Below are 12,397 nucleotides of genomic sequence, written 5' to 3'. Positions count from 1 at the left end.
CAAGCGAGATGTAAGTTCTTGGACTAGAGAAAAAAACGACTGCAGGATAAGCTTTCAGAAACACAGAAGAAACTGTAATGAGAGTGGAGTGGCTGCGTAAGTGACAACTGTGAAGTGAGCAACATTAATGATAGTGGAAGTGAGCAACGTTCCAATAATAGTGGAATCAGCCGTTCACCTTCAAAATATAAGCACCGCATTGAAACAGATGCAAACAAATAGGCCTACGGTTATGCTACAATTGGACTGGGTAATGCTAAACAAGGTTGAAATGTTATTAAATCATTTAAACCAAAGACAAATAGTAAAAATCAGTTGAGACCTCACTGTGGATGTATTGGACTGCATAATTGCACATGGGGCCCTGCTGGAAAATTCCGTTTAGATCAGCTTGGTTGAGATAGTTGACCAGCTTGTGGTACATTGCTTGTAGTGTGGCACATTCATCATCACTTTTTTATCATAGCATGGTTAATTGGGGTATTAAAAAAACCATTGGTTCTTTTGGTATTTCAGTCAGCTTTTCAAGATACGTCATGATCTTGATGCATTGGTTGTTTCGAGATGCTGCACTACAAAGCTGAACTATGAGTACAGTACAAGAGTGTCCACTTCTGTTTTTTATACCTGCCTTTCTCACTAAAAAAGTCTACCTTTTCTTCTGCAAACCCTGTTCCATGATGACAAGCGGTAATGCTGTACAATTGCCTCGTTTTTAATTTACCTCTTGTAAGATCTTTTTTATTTTGTGTTTCATCTAACATAGTTGCAAGAAAGCTATAAAAACACTGGCAGAAGTTAGTCTACATGGGGATTTAAATGATTTTTGTCTTCCTATGGCTGTCTGTGTCTAGGTGGGAGTTCCTGTCCCAGTTCAAAGGTTCCATTACCTACAGTTTCGACAGGAAATCTCTCTTTTGGCCCCCAAAGCCATTCCCATAGCTGCTATCTGTTCAGTTACTAAAGCTATTCAATGCAAGTGTGCTTGGAGCTACAAGAATGAAGTATCACCACATTAGACTGGAACCTTTATTACTTATTGACTTAGGTACAGTGCCTTCGGAAAGTATTCAGATCCCTTGACTTTTTCCACATGTTGTTTACGATGCAGGTTTAGTTTAATTATTTTTTTCAGCAATCGACACACAATACCCAATAATGACAAAGCAAAAACAGGCTTTTAGAAATGTTTGAAAATTATAAAATAAAATAAAACAGATATAGCTTATTTACATAAGTATTCAGACCCTTTGTTATGAGACTCGAAATTGAGCTCAGGTGCATCCTGTCTCATTGATCATCCTTGATATGTTTCTACAACTTGATTGGAGTCCACCTGTGATAAATTTAATTGATTGGACATGATTTGGAAAGGCACAATACAAGGTCCCACAGTTGACAGTGCACGCCAGAGCAAAAACGAAGTCATGAGGTCGAAGGAATTGTCCGTAGAGCTCCGAGACAGGATTGTGTCGAGGCACAGATCTGGGGAAGGGTACAAAAACATTTCTGCAGCATTGAAGGTCCCCAAGAACACATTGGCCTCCATAATTCTTAAATGAATGAAGTTTGAAACCACCAAGACTCTTCTTAGAGTTGGCCACTGGCCAGACTGAGCAATCCGGGGAGAAGGGCCATGGTCAGGGAGGTGACCAAGAACCTAATGGTCTAGAGTTCCTCTGTGGAGATGGGAGAACGTTCTAGAAGGACAACCATCTCTGCAGCCCTCCACCAATCAGGCTTTTATGGTAGAGTGGTCAGACGAAAGCCACACCTTAGTAAAAGGCACATGACAGCCCGCTTGTAGTTTGCCAAAAGGCACCTAATGACTCTCAGACCATGAGAAACAAGGTTCTCTCGTCTGATGAAACCAAGATTGAACTCTTTGTCCTGAATGCCAAGCGTCACGTCTGGAGGAAACCTGGCACTATCCCTACGGTGAAGCATGGTGGTGGCAGCATCATGCTGTGGGGATGTTTTTCAGCAGCAGGGACTGGGAGACTAGTCAGGATCGAGGCAAATACGAACGGAGCAAAGTACAGAGAGATCCTTGATGAAAACCTGCTCCAGAGCGTTCAGGACCTCAGACTGGGTTGAAGGTTTACCTTCCAACACAACAATGACCCTAAGCACACAGCCAAGACAACGCAGGAGTGGCTTCTGGACAAGTCTCTGAATGCTTTGTGTGGCCCAGCCAGAGCCCAGACTTGAACCCGGTCGAACATCTCTAGAGAGACCTGCAAATAGCTGTGCAGCGACGCTCCTCATCCAACCTGACAGAGCTTGAGAGGATCTACAGAGAAGGATGGGAGAAACTCCCCAAATACAGGTGTGCCAAGCTTGTAGCGTCATACCCAAGAAGACTCGATGATGTAATCGCTGCCAAAGGTGTTTCAACAAATGACTGAGTAAAGGGTCTGAATACTTATGTAAACGTGATATTTCCTTATTTTAAAAAAATGAATTAGCAACATTTTCTAAAAACTGTTTTGGGGTATTGTGTGTAGATTATGGAGGTGAGGAAAAACTATTTAAGGAATTTTAGATTAGGGCTGTAACGCAACAAAATGTGGAAAAAGTCAAGGGGTCTGAGTACTTTCCCGAAGGCACTGTATTTCAAAAGCCAGCAATAACTGACCAGCAAGTATTGAAGGAAACATCAATTTATTGCACCCATTGACTTATATCATAATGACCTTATGAATAAAATGTTTATTTTTGGCAGCTCCTTTTTTAGAATAAAACTGTTGCATCCAATGTCCCAACATTTGCTACTATGACATCACAGAATGTTCTGTTCTGTTTGTTTGTTACTATTTTGCCTTCCTTCTCTCCATGTTGGTTAATTGCTTCATCATCTTAGGTGCTACTCTGTTCTCAAACTGGGTAGCAGTTAATTTACAGGCTAATCTGGGCCACCGTCTTCTTATCTCCACCCTATTTGTTGCTTTCATGTTTTTTTTAAGTGGAACTACATGTCTGTGCTCTTCCTTAAAAAAAAAATGTTTTGGGAGGGTCTTTTCATTTGATGTATTTACACTTCAGTGTGTTGTTTTTAAAGGCTCCAGTTAGGCCTATATGAAACCAGAGTCCCTGTGCAGCTGCCACATACAGATGTAGGATCTTCATTTGATTTCCACTTTGACATTTGAGACTTGATTTGCCCTAATGAAAAGTGTATCAACCTCTACAAAAATGTCCATTAATTATTATTCACATAATAATTCACATTTCCTGTTGCTGCAGGATTCTTTTCCTGCTGTAGTAAACTGGCTCAAATGTAGATCCTACATCTGTAGTGTTTAGTCAGGATAGTAGTTGGCCTATCATTCATCTGCATGGGACTTCATAGACTGTTCTCTCTGCTGCAGCACGGCTAACGGTATGATACATCAACAACCAACAGGACCCTGAACAGCATATAACCCCAAGCCATAAGACTGCTAAATAGTTAGTTAAATAGTTAGCCTAATAGGTACTGAAGTCCCGTACTGTAAGAAGGTAGTATTATAAAATTACATTTCTGTTTGCTTCCAAACCTCTAATTCCTTAAATTGTTAAATTGTTGTATTAAGTTAAAATAAGTATTTTTCCTTTTTCAGTGGTCCATATGTTATATCCATGTATTTTGACACTCCTGAAGACCACCTCCAAGTCTAGTATTGATGCATTTGGGAATACAACATTCCCTTCAAATCAGTGTTAGTAATGTAGGATTATTTCCTGAGTAATTATTTCATTTATATGTCAGTTATACACAATGCTAATATGTGGTGAATCTGTTTTACATGAAATAACTGTGTTTACCTATTTCTTTACCTGATACAAATTATATGTTTTCCTATTGGCCAATGCTTTGACTGTGTGGGGTTAAACTTTATTGATACAGGAAGTGACAGACAGTTCTAGTACCGTGGCTGATGGTGTTTAATGTGGTTTGACCCGATAAAGCTGCTTAATAGTTATCTGTCTCCATCCAGTCCTTGCACCTACAGAAAGTCATCCATTCACCTGTACTCGGACACTTCATTTACAGTATGTTAGTCTGGCTCAATGTGAAGGTCCTCTTCACAGGTGTTTGCGTCTCATGATTTCAGCCATCAAATCTGTATTATGTAAGAGCTCGGTTTGTACAGACATTTGTAAAGAAATATTACTTGTCAGCACAAGGACAGCAATTACCTTATGCACCCGTATTAAACCCATAATAAAGATCTATTGAGTGATTGGAGTTATTGGAAAAGCCTAGAGGTGTCCCTTGTCCCTTCATTACACAGTGTTGTTTAAGAAGAGGAGTTTGATCCCTGATAACAAGAGAACATATTGATCTCTATGTTCCAGCAATGCTGTAAACTACCAATAACCCAAAACGAGCAAGTGATTGTTCAAAACTCTTAATTTGTAATGTTGACAATTCTGCAAACTGGTTTGTCTTTGCCCTGAGAATCATGTTTTAGCTTGATTGAGTGAGTCCTGCTAAGTTCTAAACGATACTAACAGTATTTTGAATGCTTTAGCGGATGGACCTTTTATCATTGTTCATCTAAATGTACAATGTAAATATGTAAATAGGCCCACCAGCAATATGTCTGCTAATGAGATGTCTAACCTCCTGATGGTTACCGCGTGTACGTGCTTAACTCGCTTGCTTAAGAAAAATGACAAGAAAAGGAACACTGGCAATATGCTGTGTGCAATGTGCATGTACTGAATTGAAGAGATTGTACGGAGGATTGTTCAGATGGGGAAAACGTTTGTGGATTTGTGGTAATGGTGCATTGGCCTGACATCTAGAATTCTGCTATAATCCGATGTAAAACAATGACAATTGATATGAGATGTGAGTGTTAGTTGGAACCTATACTTGGCCATGGTCACAGTAATCTGAAAACATATAGGCCTACCTTTATCTCTCTGGAAGGTCTCTCAATAATCTCACTTAACTCATTTAATTTGGCCTCTTTCAGCACATAGACCATGTAACAATCATTTCCAGCACATAGACCATGTAACAATCATTTCCAGCACATAGACCATGTAATAATCATTTCCAGCACATAGACCATTTAATAATCATTTCCAGCACATAGACCATGTAATAATCATTTCCAGCACATAGACCATTTAATAATCATTTCCAGCACATAGACCATGTAATAATCATTTCCAGCACATCGACCATGTAATAATCATTTCCAGCACATAGACCATGTAATAATCATTTCCAGCACATCGACCATGTAATAATCATTTCCAGCACATAGACCATGTAATAATCATTTCCGGCACATAGACCATGTAATAATCATTTAAAAAATGGAAGAGTAGAAAAGGTGATCTCCCAAAAATATCTAAATATATATTTTTATCTATGCATGGTGCTTTTATTCTTAAAAAATATGACTCGTCAAAGCTAGACTTTGTCAAAGCTAGATTATTTGGTGGATGTGTCACCTTCCTTTATGGGAACTGGGCCATGTCTTTCGTGGGAATGGGCTAAATTGAGATATTTCTTACAGAAGAAATATGGAAAGCAAAGGCATAACCATGGTAGCAATTAAGAGGGAGATTATGTGAAAATTATTACGCTAAAGGTGAGGACACAGCAGTTCATCTGACTGAATCCAAACATTACACTGTAGATTTTATGTGCATTTTACATTTACTGTAACTTTTGCCACATTTGTTGATAACGAAATCAGAAATACTCTGGATGCATTCAGTAACATGATACGAATATTATTTGAAAATGTGAGGTAGGTGCAATATAAGACAAAACAATGATAAGGGTTTGAGTGAGAGGTCTAACTGGTGTTTCCATGTGGCCACACACCTGTCCAAAGTGTGCAAAGTCATTTCAAATCAAATCAAACTTTATTTGCCACACGAATACAACAAATGTAGACTTTACTGTGAAATACTTACTTACAAGCCCTTAACCAACAGTCCAGTCTGTTGCACATGTGACATGCTGGTAAGAATTTGGTAAACTGATTTAAGTTTGCCTGCATTAAAGTCCCTGGCCACTAGGAGCGCCGCTTCTGGGTGTGCATTTTCTTCTTTGCTTATGGCCTTAAAGAGTTGGTTGAGAGCTTCGCTTTGTGGTGGTAAATAGATGACTATGAATAATACAGATGAGAACTCTATTGGTGGATAGTGTGGTTGACAGCTTTTCATAAGGTACTCTACCTCAGGCGAGCAATACCTCAAGGCTTCTTTAATATTAGACATCGCGCACCAGCTGTTATTGACAAAAAGACACACACCCCACCCCTGGTCTTACCAATTTCAATGCACTTTTATGACTCAAAGAAGTCTTCAACTATAAGATGCATTTTTTAGATATCCTAGATGTGCGGTTGAGGAACCAGAGAGAGCACAGTAGTTGTTTTCGTTGGATCACAACCCTGCATTCCCGCCTTTACACAATTATTGTTTATGCTATCAAAAAACGGGCCATTATAAATCGCAATCTGGGTCAGGTGAGCGTCATTTGAAAGGTTGTTCTATTGCCAACATAACTAGCTAAATTATTGTAGAAAAGGCCCATGGAGTTGGTGGAATAATCCTTTAATTCATGGCCACTTACTCAGCTGGGCCAGAGCGCTTTAATTAGGTCAGGTGGCAATGACCGACAGATCTCATCCACATAAAAGGAGGAAAACGGCATCGCCTGATCTCGCTGCTTTCTCTTCCTTAACTGAGGCTGCTCGAAGTTCTGTGCGTCCATGAATCCACGTAAGTCCACCGACTCCGTTACCTTTCATCTGAACTATCTGTTGCGATCGAGAGTGGGCCATCAGTTATTGTTTATATTTATTAACGCGGAGCGCGGCTTGGCGCGCACGCTTCAAACATATTGTGTAATGTGAATTGTAAATGATCGTGCCCATACGGATCCTCATAGGCCAATTATGCAATCGATATGGTTAATATGTAATTAAATTAATTACATGTACACATGAAGACAATTGAAAGGGTGAAATGAGAAACGTCATTGTTTGCTAACTGATCGACTTTGATATCAAACTAAAGGAGATTATAGATTGAATGACCATTCGCTGTTTGTATTTATTTCATGATTTATGATAAATAGTTAAGAGCCTAAATGACTCACGGGTGATTACTATTGACTTCTTAATGAACTGGATTGTTGAATTCCCTAATTATGTTAATAATGAATGATTGTTATGATTTGATCTTTGTGATTATGAATGATTGGATACATGTTATTTTGTTTCCTTTGTTATGCAGCACAGACTACTCAGTAAATATAGCACTTTATGGTTAAAGGAATTCCTGCCTCAGTCTCATCCATTCTTCTGTCACCTGACCCTTGACCACCTGTTCACCTTCACTGTCAGTCATCCTACCTGTCCAGCTACCCACACAGATTCCACTAATCTTTCATTATAAAATACAATCTTACAGTGTTAAGCTTTCACAATGCAATTCAGATACATTTTGGTGCGCATAGAAGGGAGTCATGATGAACGCATTCAGATTTGTGGTCTGCTTCAAGTTCTCTTCACAATTCAGCCAACATAGGCTTATTCTGTTCAGGATAACCCAGGGTATAACGCCATGACATATTGTAACTGTACAACAAACATAGTGATCATAAATGTTGTACACTGTATATGACATGAATTTTATGATATGGAATGTAAAGTGCACATTTGGATTTATGGGTGTTTGCCTTGCTTGTATGACATCACAGCGGTATTTATTATAATCCTCAACATCTCATCTTTCAAAATACATTGAGTCCCTGTAATTTACAGCATTTCCCTCACTCAGACAACAACAAAAACAGCAAAAGTTGCCAAATTAGCGGGAGGGATAGGGGAAGCTTCTTGTTGGGCGTGATGCTCAAGTTCAGAACCAAGAAAAGACCCAGAGCTCTGACAGCATGTATAGCATGTTACTATACAGCCACAGCGTTCTAATTTAGGAGCTTATCGGTGTCCAAATCTGCCCTTTTCAACCCGTATACAGGTTTGAGTGTAAAGGGCTACCAACAATTGTGAAGTACAAAACTATATAAATAGGCATATCATATATGGTAGCAGTTCTGGGGGCATCCTTGTGTTTTTAGTGTGCTTAGGGGAGTACTGAGATTTCATTAGAAATTGCATAAGGGGCTTGTTTCCATATACCATGGAATCCAGGTCATCTCCCGTCTGGACTACTGCAACTCGCTGTTGGCTGGGCTCCTCGCTTGTGCCATCAAACCCCCTTATCCAGAACGTCGCTGCCCGCCTGGTGTTCAACCTTCCCAAGTTCTCCCATGTCACCCCCCTTCTCCACACACTGCACTGGCTTCCAGTAAAAGTTTACATCCACTACAAGACCATCTGTTGGAAAGATATCAGTTTGTCTCTGTGAATGGTTTGTCCTCTGACAAATCAACTGTACATTTCGGTGTTCCTCAAGGTTCCGTTTTAGGACCACTATTGTTTTCACTAAATATTTTACCTCTTGGGGATGTCATTTGAAAACATAATGTTAACTTTAACTGCTGTACGGATGACACACAGCTGTACATTTCAATGAAACATGGTAAAGCCCCAAAATTGCCCTCGCTAGAAGCCTGTGTTTCAGACATAAGGAAGTGGATGGCTGTAAACGTTCTACTTTTAAACTCTGACAAAACAGATGCTTGTTCTAGGTCCCAAGAAACAAAGAGATCTTCTGTTAAATCTGACAATCTTGATGGTTGTAAAGTCGTCTCAAATAAAACTGTGAAGGACCTCGGCGTGACTCTGGACCCTGATCTATCTTTTGACAAACATATCAAGACTTTCAAGGACAGCTTTTTTCCATCTACGTAACATTGCAAAAATCTGAAACTTTCTGTCCAAAAATTATGCAGAAAAATGTATCCATGCTTTTGTTACTTCTAGGTTAGACTACTGCAATGCTCTACTTTCCGGCTACCCGGATAAAGCACCAAATAAACTTCAGTTAGTGCTAAATACGGCTGCTAGAATCCTGACTAGAACCAAAAAATGTGATCATATTACTCCAGTGCTAGCCTCCCTACACTGGCTTCCTGTTGAGGCAAGGGCTGATTTCAAGGTTTTATTGCTAACCGACAAAGCATTACATGGGCTTGCTCCTACCTATCTTTCCAATTTGGTCCTGCCGTACATACCTACACGGACGCTACGGTCACAAGACGCAGGCCTCCTAATTGCCCCTAGAATTTCTAAGCAAACAGCTGGAGGCAGGGCTTTCTCCTATAGAGCTCCATTTTTATGGAATGGTCTGCCTACCCATGTGAGACGCAGACTCGGTCTCAACCTTTAAGTCTTTACTGAAGACTCATCTCTTCAGTAGGTCATATGATTGAGTGTAGTCTGGCCCAGGAGTGTGAAGGTGAACGGAAAGGCTCTGGAGCAACGAACCGCCCTTGCTGTCTCTGCCTGGCTGGTTCCCCTCCACTGGGATTCTCTGCCTCTAACCCTATTACAGGGGCTGAGTCACTGGCTTACTGGTGCTCTTCCATGCCGTCCCTAGGAGAGGTGTGTCACTTGAGTGGGTTGAGTCACTGACGTGATCTTCTTGTCTGGGTTGGGCCCCCCCCCCCCCCCCCCCCCCCTTGGGTTGTGCCGTGGCGGAGATCTTTGTGGGCTATACTCGGCCTTCTCAGGATGGTAAGTTGGTGGTTGAAGATATCCCGCTAGTGGTGTAGAGGCTGTGCTTTGGAAAAGTGGGTGGGGTTATATCCTGCCTCTTTGGCCCTGTCCGAGGGTATCATCAGATGGGGCCACAGTGTCTCCTGACCCCTCCTGTCTCAGCCTCCAGTATTTATGCTGCAGTAGTTTGTGTCGGGGGGCTAGGGTCAGTCTGTTATATCTGGAGTACTTCTGTCTTTTCCGGTGTCCTGTGTGAATTTAAGTATGCTCTCTCTAATTCTCTCTTTCTGTCTTTCTCTCTCTTGGAGGACCGGAGCCCTAGGACCATGCCTCAGGAATACCTGGCATGATGACTCCTTTCTGTCCCCAGTCCACCTGGCCGTGCTGCTGCTCCAGTTTCAACTGTTCTGCCTGCGGCTATGGAACCCTGACCTGTTCACCGGACGTGCTACCTGTCCCAGACCTGCTGTTTTCAACTCTCTAGAGACAGCAGGATTTGGTAGAGATACTCTTAATGATCGGCTATGAAAAGCCAACTGACATTTACTCCTGAGGTGCTGACCTGTTCCCTCTACAACCACTGTGATTATTATTATTTGACCCTGCTGGTCATTTATGAACGTTTTAACATCTTGGCCATGTTCTGTTATAATCTCCACCCGGCACAGCCAGAAGAGGACTGGCCACCCCTCATAGCCTGGTTCCTCTCTAGGTTTCTTCCTAGGTTTTGGCCTTTCTAGGGATTTTTCCTAGCCACTGTGCTTCTACACCTGCATTGCTTGCTGTTTTCGGGTTTTAGGCTGGGTTTCTGTACAGCACTTTGAGATATCAGCTGATGTGAGATATCAGCTGATGTAAGAAGGGCTATGTAAATAAATTTGATTTGATGGTACTTGCCTACGGAGCAGTAAGTGGGACTGCCCCTCCCAACCTTCAGGCTATGCTCAAACCCTATACCCTAACCCAAGTATTTTGTTTTGCCACCGCTGATCTCCAGGCCCTCCCAGCCCTATGGGAGGGCAGCTCAGCCCAGTCAGAGCTTTTCTCTGTCCTGGCTCCCCAATGGTGAAACCTGCTTCCCCCTGAAGCTAGGAGAGCAGAGTCCTTGCCCATATTCCCAAAAAATGTAAAACCCTACCTCTTCAAAGAGTATTTTAAATAATCCCACAGCAGGCAGGACCCCTTGAAAAAAAACACTCACTTGACTTTTCCTCCCCCCTTACTTGCACTGTCTTTGCTGATGGCTACTTTATTGAAGAAACATTTACTTACTATGGCTGAGATACAGTGCCTTTAGAAAGTATTCACGCCCCTTTACTTTCCCATATTTTGTTGTGTTATAACCTGAATTTAAAATTGATTAAATTGAGATTTGTCACTGATCTACACAACACCCCATAATGTCAAAGTTGAATTTTGTTTGTGAAACATTTTTTTAATTAATAAAACATGTAAAGATGAAATGTATTGAGTCAAAGTTTTCAACCCCTTTGTTATGGCAAGCCTAAATAAGTTGTCACGGTCGTTTGTAGAATTAACGGACCAAGGCGCAGTGTGCCTAGAGTTCCACATGTTTAATAAAGAAGTGAAACTTTAGCCAAAGACAAAACAATAAACAAACTAACAAACAGCGAACCGTGACTACAACACTAACTCAAAAAAAAACAATATCCCATAACCCACAGGTGGAAAAAATGCTACTTAAGTATGATCCCCAATTAGAGACAATGATAGCCAGCTGCCTCTAATTGAGAATCATACCAAAACCCCAACATAGAAAAAACAACCTAGAACCCCACATAGGAAATATAAACTAGACTAACCCCCCAGTCACGCCCTGGCCTACTCCACCATAGAAAATAAAGGCTCTCTATGGTCAGGACGTGACATAAGTAAAAGAGTAAAAAATGTACTGAACAAATCACAAGGCAGGCAGTGAATTTCAAGCACACATTCAAGCACAAAGACAAGGGAGGTTTTTCAATGCCTGGCAAAGAAAGGCACCGATTGGTAGAAGTGTAAAAAAAAAAATAAAAGACGCTGAATATATCCCTTAAAGCATGGTGAAGTTATTAATTAAGTTTTGGAAGGTGTTTTAATAAAGCCAGTGACTACAAAGATACAGATACCTTCCTAACTCAGTTGCCGGAGAGGAAGGAAACTGCTCAGGGATTTTAAATGGTGATTTTAAAACATTTACAGAGTTGAATGGCTGCTTTATGATAAAACTGAGGATGGATAAACAACATTGTAATTACTCAAATACAAACCTAAATGACAAAGTGAAAACAAGGAATCTTGTACGGAATACAAGTATTCCAAAATAAATAAACTTTTTTTTCCTGAATATTTACAGCAAATCCAACACATCACATCACTGAGTACCACTTCTGATATCTTCAATATGTGGTGGCTGCATCATGTTATGGGTATGCTTGTCATCGGTAACGACTAGGGAGTTTTTCTGAATAAAAAATAAACATAAGAGCGTCTGCTAAAGAACTAAAATGTAAATGTAAATGTAATGGAACATTAGGAGATTTAGAATTTTTTGTACAATTTTGGCAGTTGAGGTTGAATAGCTCTTTAAGGTTCAACAAATATGTAAAGTATACACCAACCAATGGACTACCAATTCCCAAGAAAGCCAAGTAGGCCAGTAGTGACATTGCAAGTACAGAGAATATTTGAATGCTGTCATTGACATTTTGCTCTTGTCGTTGGTTACAACTTTAGTCTTATTGTTGCTCTGTTAC

This window comes from Salvelinus fontinalis, chromosome 37 (genome assembly GCF_029448725.1).
Source record: "Salvelinus fontinalis isolate EN_2023a chromosome 37, ASM2944872v1, whole genome shotgun sequence".
NCBI lineage: Eukaryota > Metazoa > Chordata > Actinopteri > Salmoniformes > Salmonidae > Salvelinus > Salvelinus fontinalis.
The sequence above is the reverse complement of the archived record's forward strand: the minus strand, read 5'-3'. Positions refer to the sequence as shown.